The sequence below is a fragment of the Lynx canadensis genome, chromosome X, assembly GCF_007474595.2.
Source record: "Lynx canadensis isolate LIC74 chromosome X, mLynCan4.pri.v2, whole genome shotgun sequence".
Classification (NCBI taxonomy): Eukaryota; Metazoa; Chordata; class Mammalia; order Carnivora; family Felidae; genus Lynx; species Lynx canadensis.
The window spans coordinates 45,222,239-45,239,427 of NC_044321.2; the positions used below are offsets into that span (position 1 = coordinate 45,222,239).

Here is a 17,189-nt window from a genome sequence, read left to right on the forward strand (position 1 = left end):
TCAATTAGAGTGAAAATAAAGATGTATAATTTTTCTCATCCGAATTCATGGGCCCCTCCAAACCCTGTCCTGGGACTGGATTGGAGGTCCATCAACCCCAGTTAAGAACTCCTGATAACAGAAATGTCCTTCCTGTCTCTCCTTCCTTCTTAAATAGCTTTCCTTTGGAGAACAGAACCTGGGTTTTATTCAGGGTCTTGTTGCTGTGTGACCTCAAGGCAATCAGTTTGCCTCTCTGGGGCCATAGTTCCTTCAGTCTGAAACAATGGGAAAGGAAAGAATTAGGAGGGGAGACCTTAACTATATACGCGCCAGGCAATTAATTTGTGTCCTCTAAATCCGCACAACAGCATCGTTAGGAAAGATTTCAAAATTATCTTCCCCTTTCACAGATGGTTAAACTTAGGCTCCTAATGAGGTTGTCACTTGACCAATGTCTTAGCAGCAGGACCTGATGGGTGAATGGCCAGAGCCCCATAACCACCTCACCGTCCATGGTTGAAATGAGGCAGTACGTTCATTTTGAGCAAAAGAAACCTGGTTCAGAAATCCCTGCAGGTGGAGGTAAGGTCGTGTCTCTTAGCAGAGCGTTGGCTTAGGTAAAATGGCTCACGGAGAGTAAGACGTCAAGAAGCCGGGAATCTACTTGACTGACGCCCAGCCTCGCTTTGGGCTTCGCGTCTGCGTGTTCCCAACTAATCCCCGAAGCCCTGTCAGACAGACTGGCAAAGGGCAACGACAAGTCCTCTTCTGGCCAATCCTATTAAAGGGTGGGCTTGGCTCATAAACCAATCAAAGACCCCCAAGAGGGCGGTGTTTTCTTCGGCTTGGATCCCGGCCTGGGGGAGTAAAACTAAAGTGTTTCCAACTCCAGCCAATCCCAGGGAAGGCAGGAGGGCACTCCTCCAATGGGAACCCGAGAGCGGTCAGTAGCTGTGGAGGCCTGCTAACCCGCTCGTTCTCCAGCCGACTGGAGGGACGCGTTCAGTGTGTTCACTAGATCCAGCCGTCGGTCCCTCTAATCTGCTTGCGCTCGGCAGCGGCGACGCGGATGGCAGGAGGTGTCTGGTGAGACGCTGTAAAGACGGGGTTGGGGGGTGTAAAGGAAAGAGGCCGGGCTGGAGCGCAAGAGGGGTGGGGCCTGGGCGAGCTTTTACCTGGGCGGCCTCTTAACCCTAGGTCAGCAGGTTGCTGAGGATCCTGCGGGTAGCAAAGGGAGGGCGAGTGCCCCTGCGGCCCCAGACAGCAACCAGGTGAGTACCCTGCGAAGCCCATCGCCCATGCCCACTCTCCATCCCCCACCCCTGTCTCTTGGGAAACGGTTAGGTGCAGGTCTGCAGCTCACGTGATCGTCTGCGTGCGTGTCTGAAGTCTCCATCTCTCTGCCGCTCCTCTCCCTCTCCGTCTCTACCTCCATCTTACTGTGTGTCTCTATATTTCTGCCTGTCTCTTTCTCTGAGACATGCTAGACAGCCCAGACCTAGAAGGCTGAACCCCGACCTTACCAGTTAAAACTAGCCATGATACCTTGAGCCATCTACATCACCCATATAGGCCTTAGTTTCCTCATCTGTCAAATGGGAGTCTAATAATCTCCACCTGAGACCATACATGTGCATCACTTTGCTCAGTGCCTGGCCCCTAGAGAATTCCCAATAAATTATGACTGTCGTGATTGAAAAAAAAAAAAAAGATCTCTCTTGGTATTTGACTTTATTTTCTCCCTGTCTCTGATCCAACCCCCATTGATTCTTCTTTCTAAATGCTTCTTTCTCTGTTACTGTTTTTCATCTTTGTATCTGTCTCTTTCTCATCTCTAAGCAGGTTAAAGGTGCATTGCTTATAGCAATGAGTTTGGCCTGAGAGCCCTTATGAGCTTCACCTGGGGTTCTGGACTGTTCTGTGGGAAATAAATAAATAAATAAATACATAATAAAAATAAATTAAAAAATGGAGCCGGGCCTTGACTGGCTTCTGGCTTCACTGAGGAGAGACTTCTCTTTATTTCCTCACTCTACTGTGTTAAACAGGCAGAGACCTATAGGGTCAGAAGCAGCTTAGATGAAAAAGTGAACCAGGCCCTTTAACCTTTATCATGTTGGTCACCACAAGCAGACCAGGATTCTTCTAGTTAGATCTCCACACAGCCCCAGATGTCCTCTTTTCTGTCCCCATCCTGAAATCCTTTAACCAAGCCTTCTGGAACTTGCTGTCAGTCAACAGCAAAATCTCCATTCTCATGCTGGCTTCTGAATAGTCCCTTCGTTTTCTTGCCATGCCTTAGTGATTCTCATACCTATTGGACTCAACACTCCATTTTTTATAATTTATATTTTGAAATGCCCCTTTCACTATTATGAAATGAAGTTCATAGATAATAGAATCTGTCTACACACATAATTCCCCCCAAACCAGTGTTAAGTCCTAATTGTAATATAAGGGAGAAGTAAAGGAAGAGTAATTTATGATAAAATGATATGCATTTCAGTATTTAAAGGCTGGGATATAATTTCACTGGAAGATATAATGAATGGTCTTGCATGTAATGATACTTGCACCTGGGAATGTGACACATGTGTGTTGATTGCTCAGAAACCATGGGTAGGGTGATATGCTTTTCCAAACCATTGTTCATGAATATCAAGAATTGTTATTCTTCATAAAGTTTTAAACAAAACAAAGTGCAATCCTCCCTCAATTTGTATGGTTCATTGAATTTCTGGAAAAGTCAGTACATATTCCATAATCTGGCCCCCATAACCTTTCAGACCTTCTCTCCTACCATTCTCCCCACTTGTTCCCTCTCTCCCACCCATACTGGCCTCCTCTATGCTACTTGAACATAGTAGGCACACTTCCACCTCAGGGGTTTGTACTGGGCCATCCCCTAGACCTAGAATGCTTTCCCCCCAAATATGTACAAGGCTCATGCCCTCACTTCCTTCAGGCCTCTTCTCAGATGTCACTTTCTCAATGAGGCTTACCTTGACCATCCTCTTTAAAGTTACAGCTCTTCCCTAGAATATACCCCATCTATTTTTTTCCCATAGTGCTCCTCACCCTCTTATATAATATATAATCTACACCTTTATTGTGTTTGTCATTTATTGTTTAAGTCTCCTACTGGATTCTAAGCTCTAGAAGGGCAGAGATTTTTGTCTTTTTCATGCCTTGATGTATCCCTATTACCTAAAACAGTGCTTAGCACATAATAGGCTCTCTTTTTAAATTTTTTTTTTAAAAAAAATTTTAATGTTTTATTTATTTTTGAAGGAGAGAGAAACAGAGCATTAGCAGGGGAGGGGCAGAGAGAGAGGGAGACACAGAATCCGAAATGGGCTCCAGGCTCTGAGCTGTCAGCACAGAGCCCAACGTGGGGCTCAAACCCACGAACTGTGAGATCATGACCTGGGCTGAAGTCTGACACTTAACCAACTGAGCCACCCAGGTGCCCCAATAGGCTCTCTTAATAAATGTTTGTTGAATGAATAAATGAATGCAATGAATGGGTTTTTCACCTACATGATCGTCTGGTGGGACATTCTAAAGTTGCATGGATATGGAATAATTCTTTGTTGTTTGGAGCTGTCTTGAGCACTGGGCACCCCTGGTCCATGCCTACTAAATGTTACTAGTGATCTCCAGTTACGGTGGTGATCAAAAATGTCCCCAAACGTCCCTTGACTGTCTACCCCCTGCTTGAATAGAAACTGGCTTTCCCCTGAGCACTCTGCTCCCCAGCAGCCCCCTCATACCCCTCTTTCCAGGAGGCCTGGAGGTGAAGGTAGGTGTCCTCACTCTGATTGACCATCCCAGGCACTTTCTTTCCCTCCGCCTCAAACAACTTTTTTTTAGCATTAAAAAATTTTTTATTTTTACCTAACTTCAGACTTAAAAAGTTATAAAAATAGTACAAAGAATTCTCACCTATCCTTCACTCAGATTCCTTAAGTATTAATAAATTATGCAACTATAGTTCAACTATCAAAATTAGGGAATTAACATTGGTAAAATAGTATTAATGAAAGTACAGAACTTATTCAGATTGGATCAGTTTTTCCACTTATGTAATTTTTCTCTTCCAGGATCTAATTCAGGATCTTACATTTCATTTAGTTGTCATGTCCTCCTTAGGCTGAATACCTAAGAACATATGTGTCTTCAGTGTTTTATGTCAGAAAGCATATGATGTCAGTTTTTCCCGATACTGGTTTTGTACACTGACTATTTGTTTAAGGTGGTGTCTGCCAGGTTTCTCCATTATAGTTGCTCTTTTTTCCTTTGTAATTAATAAGTGATTTGTGGGGAGATACTTTAAGATTATGTAAATATCAACCACCTTGTTTTAAATCTCAAATCATCAGACTAAACCATTACCCACACGTCTGTGTTATAGTCAGGTATAGGCATACACTAATACCTGCTCCCATCATAACCTCATTCCTAGAATTTAGCTACTATCTCACTGTCACTTTTTAGCATTACACCAGTTCTACTTCTTGGTGATTTTAATATCCTCATTGATGATCCTTCCAATATTCTTGTCTCTCACTTCCTTGATCCATTTTCCTATAATGCTCTTGCCTTTCAATCCCACCTCAGCTACCCTCTCTGATAGTCTCACCCTTCTTATCTGTACCTATGACTGTATCACCTCCGTACTCTGTTTCAGGCATTCTGCCATCCAGCCAGTGATTCTTATCTTTCTAGTTTACTCCCTCTAGCTCTCCAGCTCCAACAACCCCTCCACACCACCAAGACTGAACGCTTTCACTACCCTTTACTTCCTCCGTGTTCCCATGCCCTTCCTTTAATCAGCTCAGATTCCATGGTGCATCATGATAACCATAGCCTTGCATATATCGTCACTTCCTTTGCCCTCTGTGTACTTCAGCATGTCTACAGGGCAAAACTCCTGCCCCGGTTAAGTCCTACTCTCTGCTTGCTCCACTGCACTACCCTGCGCCATTCACTCTCCTACCTTCCTCATTGACTCAGATTCCTTAAATAATAAATTATGCAACTATAGTTCAGTTATCAAAATTAGGGAATTAACATTGGTATAATTGGTATAAATACAAAATAGCATCTTCTTTCTCCTTAAATCTCCTGATACCTCCTCTTCCATCCTGTTCTCAAGCTTCCCACTTGCCTGAAGAATTAAAACCATCAGAAGAAAACCTGCACAGATTCCCATAACCACATCTAACCACCAAACAGCACCTGTAGTCACATACTCTGCCTTCTTCTCTGTTATTATGGATAAACTGGCCCTGCTGTCATCAGACTCTGGTCCCTCCACTCAAATACATTGTTCCAGCAATTTCCACTTCTCTAAAAATCATTAGCACACAGACATTCTGTTACTGCTCCCACCTTTTTGTAGAGTGTTATTGAGATATATTTAATACAATAAAATTCACTCTTTTAAAGGGTGCTGTTTTTTTTTAGTATATTCAGAGTTGTGCAACCATCACCACAATCAATTTTAGAACATTTTTATCTGCCCCCAAAAGAAGCTTCATACCCATTAGCAGACCCTCCCCATTACTCCCCTCCCCTCAGTCATAGGTAACCACTAATCTACTTCCTGTCTCTGTTGATTTGTCTAGTCTAGACATTTTATATAAATGTGATTATACAGTATATTGGTCTTTCTGACCAGCTTCTTTCATTTAGCATAATGGTTTGGAGGTTCATCCATGTTGTTGATGTAGCATTCCTTTTCACTGCCAAATAATATTCCATTTGATGGAATAGACCACATTTTGTTTGTCCTATCTGTTTGTAAATTTTTGGACATTTAAGTCGTGTTCGTGTTTGGTATTATGAATAATACTGCTCTGATCATTTGTGCACAAGTTTTTGTGTGGGTGTGTGTTTGCTTTTCCTTTGGGTAGATACCTAAGAAGTGTACTTACTTGGTCATATGGCAAATCTACGTTAACTTTTTGAGAAACTGTTTGCAAAAGGGGCTGCTCCATTTTACATTCCAATTTCTCCATATCTTCACTGACACGTTTTACTGTCTGTCTTTTTTATTATAACAATCTTAGTCAGTATGAAGGGGTGCTTCATTGTGGTTTTGGTTTGCATTTCCCTAATAACTAATGATGTCGAACATCTTTTCATGTGTTTATTGGCTATTTGTGTATCTCCTTTGGAGAAATGTCTATTCAAATCCTTAGCCCATTTAAAGTTTGATTGTCTTACTGTTGAGCTGTAAGTGTTCTTTATATGTTCTGGATACAAGTCACTTATCAGATATGTGAATTGCAAATATTTCCTCCTATTCTGTGGGTTGTCTTTTTACTTTCTTGATGGTGTCCTTTGATGCACAAAAGTTTTTAATTTGGGGAAAGTCCAATTGATCAATTTTTTGACACTTCAGCATTTTGTGTCATATCCAAGAAAACATTCCCTAACCTGAGGTCACAAAGATTTCTTCTGGCTTTTTCTTCCAGGAATTGTATGATTTTAGCTCTTACATTTAGGCCAATGATTCATTTTTGAGTTCATTTCTGTGTATGGTGTAAGGCAGGAGTCCAAATTTCATTCTTCTGCATGTGGATGTTTAGTTGTTCTAGCACCTTTTGTTAAAAAGAGTATTTTCCCCCCTTTGAATTATCTTGGAAACCTTGTCAAAGGTCAACTGACCGTAAACCCTAAATGTAAAGGTTACTTTTCTGGATTCTTAATTCTACCTCATTGATCTGTATGTCTGTCACTATGCCAGACCACACTGTCTTGATTACTATGTCATAAGTTTTGAAATCAGGAAATGGGAGTTCTCCAACTTTGTTTTTCTTTTGCAAGACTGTTTTGACTATTCTAAGTCCCTTGCATTTCCATATGAATTTTTGGATCATCTTGTCAGTTTCTGCAGAAAAACAGCTGGGATTTTTATTGGGATTATATTGAATCTATATATCCATTTAGGAAGTATTGCCATCTAACAATATCAAGCCTTCTAATCCATGAACATAAGGTGTCTTTCCATTGAGATGTTTAGTTTTTTTCAGAAGTGTTTTGTAGTTTTTAGTGGTTGCACTTTTTTGGTTAAATTTATTCCTAGGTATTTTATTCTTTATGCTGCTATTATAAATGAGATTATTTTCCTAATTTCACTTCCGGAGTGTTCGTTACTAGTACATAGAAATACATTTGATTTTTTGTTTCTTGATCTTCTTCTATCCTGTCACATTGTTGAACTTATTAGTTCAAATGGTTTTCTAATGGATTCCCTAGGGTTTTCTATGTATAAGATCATGTCATCTGCAAATATAGTTTTACTTTTTATTTTCTAATCTGGATGCCTTTTATTTCTTTTTCTTGACTAATTGCCCCGGCTAGATCTTCTAGTACAGTGTTGACTAGAAGTGATGAGAACAGATGTTCTTGTCTTGTTCCTGATCTTAGGGGGAAGGTATTGAGTCTTTCTCCATTGAGTGTGATGTTAACTGTGGGGTTTATATAGATGCCCTTTATCAATTGAGGAAGTTTCCTTCTCTTCCTAGTTCTTGGAGTCTTTTGCCATGAATGGGTATTGGATTTTGTCAGATGACTTTTCTGCATCTTTTGAGATGATCATCTGGAGTTTTTGCTTTATTCTATTTATATAGTGTATTACGTTGATTAATTTTCAAATGATAAACCAACTTTGTATTTCTGAAATAAATCCTTCTTGGTCATGTTATATAATACTTTGTATACATTGCTGAAATTGGTTTCCTAGTGTTTTGTTGAGGATTTTTATGTCTGTATTCATATGGTATATTGGTCTGTAATTTTCTTGTGATGTCATTGTCTGGTTTTGGTATCAGAGTAATACTGGCTGCACAGTGTTTCCTCCCCTATTTTTGGAAGAGTTTATGAAGGATTAATATATGCTTTTTGTATGTCATTTGTCTTTTCTGTTCCTTTGTTTTTCAGTTCCTCTCTTCTTTTGTGTTAAGTAGATATTTTCTACTTTAACTTTTTAATTTCCTTGTTAACCACATATTTTTAGTTAGATTGTTAATAGTTAATAGATAGTTAATAGTTGCCCTGAGGATGACAATTAACATCTTAACTGGAAACAATCTACTTTGAATTAATTCTGATTTAATTTCAATAGTAACTTTGTTCCAATATGCCTCTGTTCCCTCTTTCCTTCTTTGTAGTGTTATTATCATACAAATTACTTCTTACATTATAAGCCCATCAACACACTTTTATTATTATTGATTTATAACAGTTGTCTTTTAAAACAGATAGGAGAATATGAGTTACAAACAAAAATACTTTCTTTCTTAATACCTATTTCAGGTTACCATTCAGTGTCCCTTAATTTAAGGCTGAAAGAAGGGTTTTTTGTAGGATAAGTAGGCTAGCAACAAATTCTTTCAGGTTTTGTTTATCTTAACTTCTGTTTCATGTTTGAAGAGCAATTTAGTTAGATAGAGAATTCTCAGTTGACAGTCTTTTTCTGTAAATATTTTGAAGATGCCATCTTACTATATTCTGGCCTCCATGGTTTCTGATGAGAAGACAGCTGTTAATCATATTGAGAGTCCCTGATACACAGTAAGTTATTTTTCTCTTGCTGTATTCACGATTTTCTTTTAGTCTTTGCTTTCATCAGTTACACTATGATGTGTCTAGGTATGGATCTCTTTGAGTTTATTCTACTTGCATTTATTTATGTACAGATTAATGTTTTTCAGCAAGTTTGCTATGTTTGGCCCCTTTCTCTTCCTCTTGCTCTTTTGGTACTCCTGTTATGCGTATGTTGATACTTTTGGTGGCGTCTGAAGGTTTGTGCAAGCTCTTTTTCTTTTTCTTCGTTCCTTTTTCTTTCTGCTTTTCAGAATGGATCATTTCTATTGACCTATCATCAGCTTCACCCTTTCTCTCTTCTGCCAACTCAGATCTGTTGTTGAACCCTTCTAAGTCAATTTTTCATTTTAGTTACTATGTTTTTCAACTCCAGGTTTTCTATATGATTTTTTAAATGATTTCCATGTCTTTATTGGTATGCTCTATTTTGTGAGACATTGTTCTCATACTTTTCCTTAATTCTGTGGATATGCTTTCTTTTATTTCTTTGAAAATATTTATAGTAATAATTTAAAGTCTTTGTCTATTAAGTTTCAAACATGGACTCCCTCAGGACAAATCTGTTGGCTGCTTTTTTTTTTTTTTTTGTACATGTAACATACTTTGCTGCTTCTTTGCGTATCTCATAATTTTTTTGTCAAAAACTGGGCATTTTTTTTTATATATGAAATTTATTGACAAATTGGTTTCCATACAACACCCAGTGCTCATCCCAAAAGGTGCCCTCCTCAATACCCATCACCCACCCTCCCCTCCCTCCCACCCCCCATCAACCCTCAGTTTGTTCTCAGTTTTTAACAGTCTCTTATGCTTTGGCTCTCTCCCACTCTAACCTCTTTTTTTTTTCTTCCCCTCCCCCATGGGTTTCTGTTAAGTTTCTCAGGATCCACATAAGAGTGAAACCATATGGTATCTGTCTTTCTCTGTATGGCTTATTTCACTTAGCATTACACTCTCCAGTTCCATCCACGTTGCTACAAAAGGCCATATTTCATTTTTTCTCATTGAAAAACTGGGCATTTTTATTTTTTATTTTTTTAAGTTTATTTATTTATTTTTGAGAGAAGGAAAGAGAGCACACAAGCAGGGGAGGGGCAGAGAGAGAGGGAGACACAGAATCCCAAGCAGACTCCAGGCTCAGAGCTGTCAGCACAGAGCCCGACGTGAGGCTTAAACTCACCAACTGTGAGATCATGACCTGAGCTGAAGTCAGATGCTTAACCAACTGAGCTACCCAGGCGCCCCCAAAACTGGTCATTTTAAAAAAGTTTTTATTTATTTAATTGATCTCTATACCCAACATGGGGCTTGAACTCACAACCCCCAGTCAAGAGTCACATGCTCTTCTGACTGAGCCAGCCAGATGCCCCCAAAACTGGGCATTTTAGATGTTCTATTCTAATAACTCTGCTATCAACCTCTTCTACCCTCAAGGTTTGTTTTTCTGGGATGTGTGTGTGTGTGTGTGTGTGTGTGTTTGCGTATGTTTGGTAGTTGTTATTTTTCGCATTGCTATTTATTTGTTTAGTTACTTTTCTCGACTAATTCCTTGGATTTTATATTCCTTGTACTATGTGGCCTCTGAGTTCTCTGTTAGCTTATTTTTAAAAGGTTCTTGTTTTTATTTTTTTTTTTTTAATTTTTTTTTCAACGTTTTTATTTTATTTTTGAGACAGAGAGAGACAGAGCATGAATGGGGGAGGGGCAGAGAGAGAGGGAGACACAGAATCGGAAACAGGCTCCAGGCTCTGAGCCATCAGCCCAGAGCCTGATGCGGGGCTCGAACTCACGGACCGCGAGATCGTGACCTGGCTGAAGTCGGACGCTTAACCGACTGCGCCACCCAGGCGCCCCCTTGTTTTTATTTTTAAGCCTGGATTCCTTGGACATCACACCTGGATAAATATACTTTGGTGGTCAGCCAGTGATTGGTTGGGTTTCCTTAAATGCCTTGTCTGTTTGTCTTCCACCCTTTGACAAGGGGATCTGTGTGAGAAGGCATGCCTTCAAACTAGCCAACTTACAAGCAGCCTTAGCTTTCCCATTCTGCTTGTATAGGGCCTTACAGTCAGCCAGAAGTGAGTGACTTGGGGCCTCTCCTTTTCCAGCTCTTTTTTGGGCATTTGCACAGCCTTGAATATGTGCACAGCCCTTTATATACCTGGGAATATGTCAGAGCTTTTCAAAGTTTCCAATGGTTGTTCCATTCTCTGAGATTTCCTTTTAAATTCCTGGCCAAAGCAGTGAGGCCTCTCTGTTGTCTGCAATTTAGTCAACCTTTGGCTGCTATACTACTGAGCTTGAGAGGGAAGGAGGACGGGAATTAACTACAAGTTAAAATGTCACAGAACCCTTTGTCTCACCGAGATTCAGTAATTTTTCTTGGATAGATGATTTTTACTTCGTTCTGTGTCTTTGGTTCATTGCAAGTTTTGAAATGGTTGATTTTAGTTGGTTTGCCCATATTTTTGTTCTTTCAAAGGGAAAGCTGGTTCACTAAAGCTGTTATTCTGTCATTCCGTTTCTCTCCTATTGCTCCCATCTTTAAAAAACATCTAAAACCCTATTCATCGTACATCCCTATGCAACTATGACTTTCTCTATTCCCCTGAAAGCAAAACTCTTCAAAAGAGCTTTCATTCCTCACTTTATTCTATTTTTCTATTCTCTGTTCATATAAAACTATTGGATATATAATAAAAATTATATACATGAGTTATAAAGAAATAATATAATCAAAACTGAAGAAATCACAGCTCCATGCAAGAGCAACATTAAGATAGCATCTATCTCTGTGTCCTTTTCTGTTCCATTTCCCACCACCACCACCCCACCAGAAATTACCATTTCTTAAGTCTTGTGTTTAACATTCCCTTGCTTTTTTTGATATATTTTTGGGGGCGCCTGGGTGGCTCAGTTAAGCATCCAACTCTTGATCTTGGCTTAGGTCACCATCTCATAGCTTCGTGAATTTGAGCCCCACATCTGGGTCTGTGCTGACAGCACAGAGCCTGCTTGGGATTCTCTCTCTCTGTCTCTGCCCCACCCCCCCCAACTCACACTCTCTCAAAATAAATAAACATTAAAATTTTTTTGATATATTTTTTCACATTTGTGGAAATGCTTAACCAATACATTATTTATTTGCTTGTTTTTGAGTTTTGTAAAAATAGCCTCATACTATATGTAGTCTTCTGTGACTTACTTTTTTCACTCATTATTATGTTTCAAAGATTCACCTATGTTTTGCATGTAACTATCACTTGTTCATTCTCAGTGCTGCATAATATTTCATTGGGTGACCATAAAACAAATCATTCATCCATTCATCTGTTGATAGACATCTGGATTGGTCCAGCTCTTTGCTCTTACGAACAGTGCTACTATGAACATTCTTGTGTGTGTCTCCTAGTACGCATGTACACCCATCTTTCTAAGGTGTATACTTAGAAATAGAATTGCGAGTTAATGGGACATATAAACATTCAGCTTGACAGTATTATGCCAAAATGTATTCCTATCTGAAGGTTAACAATTTATATACCTTTCAGCAATTTATAAGCGATCCCATTGATCCACACCCTAATTAGTACTTGATATTGTCCCACTTTTTACTTTTTGTCATTATAGTGGATATAAAATGGTATTTCAATGTGGACTTAATTAGCATTTTTCTAGTCACTAATGTGGTTGAGCATTTTTTCGTGTTTATTGGCCATTCATGTTGCTTCTTTTGTGAAATGACTGTTAACATTTTTTGCCCATTTTTAAAATTGGGATTTTTATCAGTTTTACTGATTTGTAGGAGTTATTCAACTATTTGGATACTCATCATTTGCCAATTATACGTGTTGAATATATTTTCTCAGTTTGTGGCTTTTTTTTTTAATGGTGTCTTTGCATGAGCAGGAATTCCTAATTTTAGTTGAACAATTCAATCTTTTGTCTCCAACCAGCACACTTTCTGTGTATCTCTCCTAACCTATGGTCGTAAAGATATTCTTTGTTTTCTTCAAATAAAAGTTTAAAAGTTTATTTTTCCTGGGGCACCTGGGTGGCTCTGTTGGTTAAGCGTCTGACTCTTGGTTTCGGCCTAGGTTATGATCTCATGGTTTCGTGAGTTTAAGCACCGCATTGGGCTCTGTGCTGACAATACGGAGCCTGCTCGAGATTCTATTCTCTCTCTCTCCCTCTCTCTCTCTCTGCCCCTCCCCCACTCACACTGTCTCTGTCTCTCTCAAAATAAGTAAACAAACTTTTTTAAAAAGTTTATTTTTCCTATTTAAGTCTTCAGTCTGAATGGAATTGGTTTTTGTGTGGTAGAAGGTGATGGGGTAGGGAGTCGGTTTCATTATTTTCCACATGGATAGCCTAATGATCTGAAGTGCCACCCCTGTCATACACCAAAGTTCCATATCTGTATTGGTCTGTTTCTGGAATCTCTGTTATTGGCCAACTTTTTGTTCCTGAATTAATATGACACCACCTTAATCACTTTACACTACCTTAATAACTTTAGTTTCATGAAGAATCTTGATAATGGATAGAGCAAAATCTTCTCCATCCTATTCAGGAATATCACATATTCTTGGCCCATTGTTATTTCAAACACATTTCAGAATCATCTTTTCATGTTCTACAAGAATATTAGAATTGCAATGACTCTATAGATCAGTTTGAAGGGAATTGAGTATATTTATGATGTCGAGTCTTCCTAGCTATGAACATGATATATACCCTTTCATTTTAAATAAATTCTTGAATGTTTTTTGTTATAGTTCTCTAATTTCTGCATAAGGTCTTGCATATCTTGTGTCAGACTTATTCCTTGATATTAATGGTTTTGCTTTCAAGGACATCTTGTTATTTAACATGTTTTATCTCATTTGCAGGTGTATAGAAATGAAGTTGGTTTTTATATTAATATTATAGCCATTCACCTTTCTGAACTTATATTTTTTAAGCAAACTTTTTATTTTCGAATAATTTTACAGTTACAGAAGAGTAAAAAAAGAGATAGTATGGAGAGTTCCTGTGTACTCCTCACCATGGTATATTTGTCAAAACTAAGAAAGCCATATTGGTATACTACTATTAACTGAACTTTAGACTTTATATGGATTTATCAGTTTTCCCACTAATGTCTTTCTTCTGTTCTAGGATCCAGTTCAAAATACCATATTGAGTTTAGTTCTCTCTCTTTATTGTCCTCTGCTCTGTGACAGTTTCTCAGTCTCTCCATGTTTTTTATGCCCTTAACAGTTTTGAGGCACACTATAGAATGTCCCTCAGTTTGGATTTGTCTGAAGTTTTCCTCATAATTAGCCTGGGGTTGTTTTTGGAAGGAATACCGTAGAGTTGAAGTGCCCTTTTCATCACATTATATCAGAGGTATGTGATACCCCATGACATCACTGATATTGACCTTAATCACTTGGTTAAGGTAGTGTTTGTCCAGTTTCTCCACTGCAAAGTTGTTATTTTTCCCCTTTTATTTTCTGTTCTTTAGAAAAATCTAGCCCACCCTTAAGGAGAGGGAGAGGATTTAAGCTCCACCTCTGGAAAGGGGTGGTAAATGATACATGTATACATGTATTTACATGTATCGTTTGGAATTCTTCTGTAAAAACTGTTTATTTTTTCTTCTTTATTTACCTATCCATTCCCTCATTTATCCAGTCACCTGTTTGTATCAGTAAGAACTCATGCCTATTTATTTAATAGTTTGGTCACTGGGAGCTCCTTCAGGTTGGCTCCTGTGTCCCTTTGACATGCCTCCATCTTTTTTTGTTTGTTTGTTTTTTAGCACTGCCTTACTGGCTTTGGCACTACAAGATGTTCCCTACTCATCTGAAGATTTTCCTGCCTCATCCCTAGCATTGACCATTTCTCAAGGATCCCTTGTTTCTTTTAAGCTGTCTGTATGTTCTTTTGTGTTTTCTATGTTGACAACAATATCAGCTACCAATAATGACATTTTTGTTTTTGCCTTTCCAATCTTTATGCCTTTAATTTATTCTTCTTGTGTTACTGAGATGGACAGGACCTCCAGTACAGTGTTCAAGAGAAAAAAAACCAGTAGTGGGCATCCTTGTCTTGTTGGGTATTTTAAAGGAAACCCCACTAACTTTTTTCCCTTTTAAGAATGCTATTTGCTGTAGATTTCTCCAGGTTTTATCAGATTAAAGCAAGTGCCCACCTGTTTCACTATGCCAAGTTTTTATTATTGTTTTTAAATCATGAAAGGGTGTTGAATTTTTTTTTTATCAGATACGTTTTCTAGTTTTGGGGATGATTATGGGTTTTTTTTTGTCAGTAATGTGATAGTGTGGTAAATGATGTTTATAGATTTTACCTTTGCATTTCTGCTATAAACACAACTTGTTCATGATCTTTTCCCTTTTATACAGTACTAGATTTAGTTAATATTTGTTTAGGATTTTTGTATCTGTGTCCATGAGTAAAATTGGTCTTTAATTTTCCTTTCTCATGCTGTCATAATTTGCTTTTGGCCTCAAGTTCTGCTGATATCATAGAATGAGTTAGCAGTCCCCCTTTGACAATATTCTGGAAGATGCTATATGACTTGGGAATGATCTGTTTGGTAGAATCCTCTGGTAAAACCATTTTGGCCTGGTATTTTGCTTTCTACCATTGAATTAATATGAAATTTCTAAATAAAATCTTTTCGGAAATGTAAATGAGAAGGCTGAAATCTGCTTCCATGCCATGTTTATTTTATATCCGGTTTTATTCTTGAAATGGCTAAACACAAATCCTGATCAAGACTCTTTAATGATACATTCTTCAAATTCTTAACAGTCCCCATCATCAAAAATCTTTCCTTGTACAACTAAGTGCTAAAGCATTTAAAACCAATTTTTAACTTGTTCAAAAATGTTTAACAACTGAAATGATACATAACAGCTTTTTGTTGTTGTTGTTGTTCTCCTGACAAATCTGTTGTTCAAATTTCTTGAGATAATGTGATTAGATTTCAAATCCAATTGACTTCTTTCATATTAATTATTTCAAAATAATGATGAAGCTCTTATTTTCAGAACACGCATCACTGTTAGAACCATCACCCTGCAGCTAGCTTGGACACCATTAAAAGGGCTCATCAGCTGCAAACGGATAGAAGTTTCTGTTATTCGCGAAGACACAGTTTCAGGGCTTCTACCTGGAGCTACCCACCCTCCAGAAGCCCCTGCTTGGCCTCCCTGCACCCAACCCCACACCAACCAGTCACAACTTGGGCTGTGTGTGGTGTTTCTTGGCAACTGGAACGCAGACTCCTCCAGCAGCTCCACAGGTCCCTTGTCCTCAGTGAGCAGAAGACTACAGAAGCTGGCTGCTGAAGAGGCTGACCAAGTGAGAGAGCTCCTCCTTGGCCTTGCTTATTAGTACACTGACCACAGAGCATTAACTGAGTGCTGGATGTTATTCACTCGAGCTCCCTACCTCCAGGGACTGTAGAGGGATTTTCCAGGCCCCACTTCACAGGGGGCCGCCCTGTAAGGATCTCCCTAGGAGGCTGTCCATAGAGAGAAGTGGCCTGCCTAGGGTCTCCACTGCCTTAAGTCCTACGTGGACACCTCCAGGGCTGAGGGGCTCAATAGCTTTTCACCTACCTGTAATCAGCTGGAAAATTCTGCCTTCTATTTTGTTGTTGTTGTTGTTGTTGTTGTTGTTGTTGTTGTTGTGTTTGTTTTTTGGTAGGAAGAGTTTTAATTGCTTCTTCAGTTCCTCCAGCCATTAGAGGGCTATTCAGGATTTTGTTTTCCTTCTTGAGTCCATTTTGATAAGTTATCAATTTCTAGGAATCGGTCCATTTTATCTGCATTCTCAAATTTATTGGCAAAAAGTTCTCTTTTGAAAGATTCCCTGCTGTATATAATCTGTAATCATGTCTCCTTTTTCATTGCTGATATTGGTTATTTGTGCCTTCTCCCTGTTTTTCTTAATCAACCTCACCAGAGGTTTGTCTATTTTATTAGTCTTTTCGAAGAACCAGCTTTTGGCCCTGTTGCTCCTTTCTATCGTGTCTTTGTTTTCTATTTCTTTAATTTCTGCTCTCATCTTTTTTGATCTCCTTCCCTCCACATTTTTTGGATTTATTCTGTTGTTCTTTTTCTGATTTCTTATGTTGGACATGGAGCGCATTCATTTTCAGCCTTTCTTGTTTCATAACGTGTGCATTTAAGGATAGAAATTTCCTTCCAAATACTACTTTTCTATACATTCAGACATGTCGTATTTCATTATTGTTCGATTCCCAGTACTTCAGCATTCCCATCATGGTTACTTATTTGGTGAGTTATACAGAAGTGTGTTTATAAATTTCTAAAAGTATGGGAATTTTTAATGTAATTTTTTGTTATTGAAATTTGTCTTAATTGCATTATGGTCTGAGTATGTGGTCTGTGTCATAACAACTCTTTGAAATTTATTGAGACTTGTTTTATGGTTTAGTACATGATTAATATTTTTGAATGTTTCCTATGTGCTTTATAAGATGTATGTTCTCTAATTGTTGAACACAGAGTTTTACATATGTCTATTATCAAGTTTGTTAATTGTATTATTCA

General features: G+C 38.5%; 1 long non-coding RNA gene across 1 annotated transcript; it reads left to right on the forward strand.

Moving 5' to 3' along the window:
- The first annotated feature begins 854 nt into the window (after nt 1-854).
- LOC115506655 lies at nt 855-15,721 on the forward strand. Its single transcript, XR_003966476.1, has 3 exons — nt 855-1,068; nt 1,180-1,253; nt 15,660-15,721. It is a non-coding gene; the product is annotated as an uncharacterized LOC115506655 (long non-coding RNA).
- Nucleotides 15,722-17,189: the final 1,468 nt, after the last annotated feature.